Source organism: Callithrix jacchus, chromosome 15 (genome assembly GCF_049354715.1).
Source record: "Callithrix jacchus isolate 240 chromosome 15, calJac240_pri, whole genome shotgun sequence".
Lineage (NCBI taxonomy): Eukaryota > Metazoa > Chordata > Mammalia > Primates > Cebidae > Callithrix > Callithrix jacchus.
This window is the reverse complement of record NC_133516.1, coordinates 22,936,356-22,944,489: the sequence shown is the minus strand read 5'-3', so window position 1 is coordinate 22,944,489 and position 8,134 is coordinate 22,936,356. Positions and strand designations below refer to the sequence as shown.

Below are 8,134 nucleotides of genomic sequence, written 5' to 3'. Positions count from 1 at the left end.
CAGGAGGTGGAGGTTGCAGTGAGCAGAGATCGTACCATGGCACTCCAGCAAAACTCTGTCTCAAAAAATAAAAATAAATAAACATAATTAAAAAATCTACTGAGAGTCTGTCTCTGTCTCATGCACTATACTAAGTGCTGGATAAAGATGTTGTCACCTTGTAGATTTGTTGTGAAATACTTAGCAAATGGTCACAGAATAAGCACTTAATCACTGTTAGTAAAGACATTTACTCTGTTTTTATTTCTATGCTTGTCTTTGGAGGAGAGTGGACTTCAGAAGACTGCAGGAAGCTGTCAAGCCTCTAGCCCTTCTCTGCCATCATGCGGAAACACTCTTGTCCTCTTCACTGGCTGAGGGCTGCTGTCTTCCCAGACTTCTCTGTGGATCCAAAGCCCAGTCACTCAGTAGCTCTGTATTTCAATCTTTGCACCAAAAGGCATCAAGTATCCTTCATGCTGGCACATAGGATAAGTGGAAGATGGAAAGAGGAATAAGAAAGGCAGTACCCAGCCTGGCACAGTGGCCCATGGTGGGCAGAACAACTGAGGTCAGGAGTTTGAGACCAGCTTGGCCAACATGGTGAAACCCCATCTTTATTAAAAATATAAAAATTAGGCATGGTGGTGGGCACCTGTAATCCCAGCTACTTGGGAAGCTGAGGCAGGAGAATCTCTTGAACCCTGGAGGCAGAGGGTGCAGTGAGCCAAGAACATATCACTGTACTCCAGCCTGGGTGACAAGAGTGAAACTCTATTTCAAAAAATAAACAAATAAAAAAAGAAGAAGAAGAAGAAAAAAGAAAGGCAGCAGCCTGTGGCAGCTCATGGAGAGGGAATGCAGAAACAACTGCAGGTAGATGGAACACAGAGCAGAGCAGAAAGTCGCATTCTTCACGGGGAGGAGAGGCCATTTCCACCTGTGGGCTTGAGGCATGGCTTTGGAAAGGCTTCCTGGAGGAGGTGGTGTTTGGATTATGTTTTGAAGAAAGGGAAAGACTTGGGTGGGTCACGTGGAGGTAGGAAGAAGGGACCCACCTCAGCTGAAAGCTTATTGCCAAGGCAAAGGATACCACTTGAACCCAAGAATAGAAGACTCTTGGACTCCAGGCTATCAGCTAATTGTGCAGACATTTTCAAGCTTCCATTGCACTGTCAATAATCGTCATGGGCCATTTTTTGCATACATGACGTTGTTCGAATTTCACAAAAATTAAATTGAATGAGTGGGACAGAGCATGAATTATGATGCCCACTTTCCAGATGAGCAAATTGTGACTCTGGGAGGTGAAGGGGTTTGACTTCGTCCACGAAGGTGGCAATGCGAAGGTGGGCACTGCACTCAGATCTCTGGGCTCCAAGTCCAAAACACATCATGTGGCATAAGATTGATCCTCTCTGTCTCCTCCACCCACTGGCTGTTATAGATGGTCTTTGGAACCAAAGGAACTTTGAGCTGGTGCCTTGGCCTCAGTTGATGTTCCATTCACAATTGCCAGGACTCTGTAATAGCATCTTTAGAGATTTCCCCTGCTTCCATCTGATGGCTTCTAATTCATCCTTTCAAAACACATCTTCTACACAGAGTAACTTTTTTTTTTTTTTTTTTTTTTTTTTGAGACAGAATCTCCCTCTGTCACCTGGGCTGGAGTGCAGTGGTGCCATATTGGCTCACTGCAACCTCTGCCTCCTTGATTCAAGTGATTCTCCTGCCTCAGCCTCCCAAATAGTTGGGATTACAAGCACCTGCCGCCATGCCCGGCTATTTTGTATTTTTAATAGAGATGGGGTTTCACCATGTTGGCCAGGCTGGTCTTGAACTCCCGACTTCAAGAGATCCACCCGCCTTGGCCTCTCAAAGTGCATTGATTACAGGGATGAGCCACTGTGCCTGGCCCAGAGTAATTTTTCTTAAGCCTAGGTCTGATCACCCCATGTTCTTGCATGGCGTTCAAAAACCTTCAGTAGCTGCCCTGCCTTTTATGGGTACCGTTCCTTACCCAAACTTCTTCCTGTTCTTCTAGGCTCTCCAGAATTCCTCCTGCCCTCCGGGCCCCTTTCCTCGCCTGCTTTCCTTGTGCTTCCTGTGTGTGAGACACTGAGTATCCTGGAGTTCCCAAAGTGTTCCAAGATGTCTCCTCATAGCTTTGTGCACACATGGATTCTAGAGCAAGACCACCTGGGTTTAAAATTCGTACCCACCACTTACGTAGCTGTGAGACTGAGAATAAGCTCTTTAACATCACCGTGTCTCAGCTTTCTTATCCGTAAAACGGGGATAATGCTAGGACCCAATTTGTGGTGTTGTTGAACAGACTCATTGATTTCGGATAGCAGATCTAAGCCTGGCACAGAGTAGGTGCTTAATAAATATCGTTGTGGCTGTTCCCTCTGCAAGACCAACTTTCCCTGATCTGGCGAACTTAGGCAGGCTCTCTCTGGCTCCCTTCTCTGGCTGCAGCCTCTGGGAAGCCTACTGTAACTGCCTGAGTCAAGTACCTCCCTCTCTCTCTCTTGCCTTCACAGAGGCCTGCACACCTCTTAGGCAGAGAACTTGTCATTTTTTAAAATTGTACTTTAAGTTCTGGGGTACATGTGCAGAATATGCAGGTTTGTTACGTATGTATACACGTGCCATGGTGGTTTGCTGCATCCATCCCCTGTCATCTACATTAAGTATTTCTCCTAATGCTGTTCCTCCCCTAGCCCCCACGCCCTCCCCCAGGCCCTGGTGTGTGATGTTCCCTTCCCTCTGTCCATGTGTTCTCATTGTTCAACTCCCATTTATGAGTGAGAACATGTGGTGTTTGGTTTTCTGTTCTTGTGTTAGTTTGCTGAGAATAATGGTTTCCAGCTTCACCCATGTCCCTGCGAAGGACATGAATTCATCCTTTTTTACGGATGTATAGTATTTCATGGTGTATATGTGCCACATTTTCTTTATCCAGTCTATCATTGATGGGCATTTGGGTTGGTTCCAAGTCTTTGCTATTGTAAACAGTGCTGCAATAAACATACGTGTGCATGTATCTTTATAATAGAATGATTTATAATCCTTTGGGTATATACCCAGTAATGGGATGGCTGGGTCAAATGGAATTTCTGGTTCTAGATCCTTGAGGAATCGCCACACTGTCTTCCACAATGGTTGAACCAATTTACACTCCCGCCACCAGTGTAAAAGTGGAGAACTTGTCATTTTTGAGAGCTGGGCCCTGTCTGAGCCCTTGTGATGCTTGTCACACCTAGCCCCGCCCTGACACATAGTAGGTCCTACTGTGAAGCTGTGGAGGGAGTGAACAGCCTGCAGGGCTGCACAGAGGACCTCTCTGTGGCACGGCCACCAACATGTGCTGGGTGACCGCAGAGACTCCTTTACTCCTTCGTTTCCCAGAAATAAAATGGACGACTGGCCTCCTGGTCTGCTGGGGTGTCCCAGACAAGGCCAGACCCTGGAATGTGGGGCATGGGTTAGCAATGAGTCTTATCACAGAATATTAGCCTGTTGGCCAGAGCAGGTTCACTCTAGGACTCCTCACTTCAGGCTCCTTCCCAGACCCAGGACCTCCAGTTGTATTTGTCATGTCGTGTTCTTTTTCTTAAAGACAGCCCTCACCCTCCCAACTGTGCAAGCTTCAGGTCCGCCTCAATCCCGATTTGCCCCTGGAGTGAATGCCCCCATCCCCTGTCCTTGTAAGTTTCTTCATGCTCTTGATTTCCCAGCCTTTTGCTCTCTTTGCCCTTCGTATCTGACTCTGAGTCGGGGAGGAGGACCAGGAGAGGAGGCCCATCACACTCTGTCCTCTCCTGGCTTCTCCACACTCCTGGGACGCCTGCAGAGCAGCTGTGAGGAGTTGCCTGGAGTTGCCAAATCTCATGCAGGGCACCGCCTGTCACCCACATCCTTGTTCTTTCCAGAGGGTCTCTCGGGTTCTCAAAAACCTCCCTCTTGGTGTTGGCTCTGAACAATGCCCCATCCTTCCCCAGTTACTCTCTACCCACTATGCCCTGTTTGGTCCAGCCTCCTTGAATGAACCAATTGACACTCCCACCAACAGTGTGAAAACGAAGTTGTCATTTTTGAGATCTGGCCCATCTGAGTCCTTGTGACTCCTGGACTTTGGGCTTTCAAGCCTCCTTCTTCCAGGATGTGGCCTCTGGTTCCATAAACTCTGACTATGGGCAACAGATCCTGCCAACCTGCCAGGCAGGCCTGTGGCTCGGAGCAGGCGTGTGGCTCAAAAGGCCAGGTCTGTCCCTTAATCAGTTCACTTGTGTGGGAGGAGGGCAGTGGGGAGGGGTAGGGTGGCGTTAGACAAATTCAAACCATTTCCGTAGGGAGGAAACATAATTTTCATAAATATGCTATTTGGAGGCTACCTAGATACACCCTTCAGGGTGCATTTCTCAACCCTGGCTGCTCTTGGGAATCACTTGGGGAGGTTTACAATATACTGATGCTTTGGTCTTATCCCAGAAATGCTGTTTTAATTGGTGTGGGGTGCAGCCCAGGAGGCAGGCATTTTTAAAGCTCCCCAGGTGATTCTCACGCGCAGCCAAGATTGGGAACTACCGCTTCAGGGAGCACATCTGGTAAACCGAAGGCAGATCAAGGTCTTGGAGCAATGTGGTTTCAGTGTGGGTGCATGGCAGTGCTTGATTCCTTTGCCTCCCTGATTGGATTTGATTAAACAGAGCTCTGCTGACTCCTGCACCTGTCCACTGGATGGGACGCAGGCACAAAGCACCTAACCATGGATCAACTCCCACCACCCCCCCTTGCCACCCAACATCCCTGGAGGACAGTTTTAGGGTAGAAACAGCTCCTGTCATTCTGGCACCCTCTAGGCCCAAGTCAGAGGTCTTGCTCTTGCCAGGCACGTGAGAACAGGGTTCATATTCCAGCCAAGCCCCTGGCACTGCTCCCACACTTGCCCCTCCTCCTGCCTGTTCAGCTCAGTGAATTGCACCCCCTTGGCTATTCAGCTTCCAAAAGTCACTCCCCCTGGACTCTGCCCTCCTTCCCTCCATATCCAGTAGGTCATCATGTACTGCACACGCATCCACTGAACAGTCTGTAAACCCGCCTTCCTCCCCAGTCCCACTGCCCAGGCCCTCCTCGGGCCGCTTTTCTTCCTCCCTAGTGCAATGGCAGCACCTGCATTTGCTTCTGAGCTGCTCTGCACTGCGATTTTCTCCCTCTATGCTAGATCAGTGCTCCTGTCCTACTGAAGTGCCTCCTCACGCTCTCTCCCTCTGTCTTTCTCTCTTCTCTACGTGTATGTTTCTCCAAGTGATTCAAATCTGAAACTTCCTGGGATTTCCCTCTGCCTAGCACAGTGGTTCTTAAAGTGTCTTGGGAGGACCAGAAGCATCATGATCACTTGGGAACTTGTTAGAAATGCAAATTCCCAGGTCCCACGCAGGACCACTGAATCTGGGGCTCTGAGGGTGGGCCTAGCAGCCTGCATTCAAGCCCTTTGGGTGAGTCTGATGTGTGCAGGAGCTTGGAAGCCACTGGGCTGGACAGTTCATGCCATCCTCTCGTGTGAATGGAAAGCTTCCCACATGCACGCTGGTCCCAATTTACCTGTTTCGTCCAATTCCCAACTGTCCCATCTCCCATATCCCTTCCCATGGGACCCTGCTCACACGGTTCCCTCTCCTGGAAAGCTGTTAGCCACTTCCATGTATTCAAACCTTCAAGATCCAGTTCAAGCATCATTTGTTTTGATGGATCCCAAGACTACTCCTACAAGAAACATTTTCCTTCCTCCAACCTCCACAGCATTATTTTCTGCCTCTCTTTTTCTCTCATTAACTCTGTCTCTTTCTCTCTCTCTAAAGGGGTTTAGCCTTTAATAAGCAGGGCTCCTTTCAACCTTGACTACACATGAGACTTACTCAAGGAACTTTAAGGAATACTTACATACAGGCTACACTCCGAAGCAATCAGACCAGAATTTCAGGAAGCCTGTCATTGTATATTTCAAAAGTTCCCTTAGATAAATTTAATGTGCCTCTCAGATTAAGACCCTCTCTTGTAAAGTGACCAGATGGAAAATCATGATGGGAAAAGATGCAAATTTAAAGTTTGGAGACACAGGTTCTGCTCAGGGCTCTGTCCCACATCTAATTTGGGGCAAATCACTTCCCCTCTCTTGGCCTCTCTTTCCCAAACTACAAAATGGGGCGTTGTTTTAGATCAGTGGCTCTCAAAGCCAGCCTATGCCTGGATGCCAACCTTAGGGGTTCCCACATAATCTGTCTGGGGAGCAGCCTGGATTCTAATGTGCAGCTGAGGGTGAGAACCACACTCTCAATCTTATCCAAGGGCCATGCAATTGTGTACAATGGTTTACTTTTGGGAGCAAGGATGTCTGTCTCTTCAAATACTTGGACTTCTTGGCCCCAGCATCTATTAATTCTTCCTCCTCCTTAGTGAAAACCTCAGACCTGGTGTCAGAGATGCTGAGGCATGTGAAGCGTCCTTATCTGATAGCATAAGAGCCAGGCATATTGTGAGCCTACCACAGGCAGCCTGGTTGGGTGTGTTTGGCCAGGGTGGCAGGAAGCGGATTAAGGAAGGACCAGATGAAAATGCTTCCCAGAGGCCTGGCAGGGGGTCACTGGAAGGGCTCCTTCTGAGCTCCAAACACCACCATCGGTGGAGGATGGGTTTTCCTTCGAGGCTGGGTCAGGCAGGGTCGTATGTAAAGGGCAGATGTGAAAAGAGACCTTGTAAAGTGGCAGAAGACAGGACGCACCCAGGGAAGTGGAGTTCTGAAACTAGATAAGTCAGTCTGCAGCCTGGGGTAGACAGGATGACCCAGCAGTGGCCAGGGGCCAGGCGCAGGGGCAGAGGAAACAGCTGCTTATTTAAGGGGTGGGGGTGGGGGTGGGGAAGGGAAGTAGAATGCTTACAGAAGCGTTCTCTCTGATGAAGGTGTTACTGATCCCTGGAGACACCCAGCAGCCATCTACAGCAGGCTTCTCTGTTTATCTGCACGCCACACCATCCCGTTTCCCTAGAAAGGAGAGCCCAGAGCAGAGACCTTCCACCTCGGATCCAGGAGAGTGGAATAAACACTCCCCCAAACCATCATCCTCCCTCAATCCCTCAATCCCCAACGCCCTCACGCCCCAGCACGATTAACTCTTTTCTTCCTCTGTGCTTTGTCCTTCTGTCGCTTACCCCATAAGGATTTCTTCCCCTACATATGAGCTGGTTTCTAAGTCCAACTGCCCCGGGAGGAGGGAGGGGGCTGTGTTTTGCAGTGAGAGGTGATGTTGGTTTAGAGAGGTCGGAGTTGTTTTGCAGATGGGAAAACAGTCCTGGGGGTGCGGTGTCTGGCCTGGGCCAGCCCAGGGCGCCAGGACAGAGGTCAAGCCGTGTGCCTGCAGCTTGGAGCGCTAGACCAGGCTTCCTGGTGACTTAACAGTCTAAGCCATTGAGGAAGAAAAAGCACATGGAAAAGGAGCTTTGTTTTGACTTCTTGGCACTGGCAAGGACCGGTTCTCCCTGCTGGGAAGATGAGAATGTCCCAGGGCTGTGGCTGTGACATGTTTTCACCCCACACTCCCGCCCTGGGTGGTGTCTGGTGAGGCCTGAGAGAAGGTAATTCTCCAAGGTTAAGACTCTTGGGGTTGCTCCAGGCAAGTAAAGTTTTTGAGCTTGAATGTTGGTCAAATAAAGCTCTGTGGTCCCAAGGAGGGAGAGAAGATTCAAAAGCCACCCACCTGGAAGGCTCATCACGGCTTTGGAGGTGTCAGATCCCCTTTGCAAGGCCAGTTTTTTGGTTGCCTTCAAGGTCGATGAATCAGAACAGTCTGAATTCCATGTGCCCTGGCACAGCCTGGGCAGGGGCAAAGGGTCATGTGAGGAAGAACAGGCATGAACTAGGTGGAACCTGGCGCTGCCCTTGAGGCTGGCCCCAGCACATGATACAAATGGCAAGAGGCAGAGGAGTGTTTTCAGACCCCCAAATTATAAAGTACTCGGAGAATCACAACGTTGGAAGGGATCTTAGACTAATTTAGTATCTACTCCACTCAGATGATCCAACCTGCTGGCTTTACAGATGAGGAAACAAAGATTCTGGGATGTGTGGTGATGGGTTCACGGTCCTCCAGGG

The 8,134-nt window shown here is 49.3% G+C and overlaps 1 long non-coding RNA gene across 1 annotated transcript; it reads right to left on the bottom strand.

Moving 5' to 3' along the window:
- Positions 1-210: 210 nt before the first annotated feature.
- LOC103788202 (uncharacterized) lies at positions 211-7,296 on the bottom strand. Its single transcript, XR_614061.5, has 3 exons — positions 7,195-7,296; positions 6,924-7,027; positions 211-458 (listed from the first exon to the last, which is right to left on the bottom strand). It is a non-coding gene; the product is annotated as an uncharacterized LOC103788202 (long non-coding RNA).
- Positions 7,297-8,134: the final 838 nt, after the last annotated feature.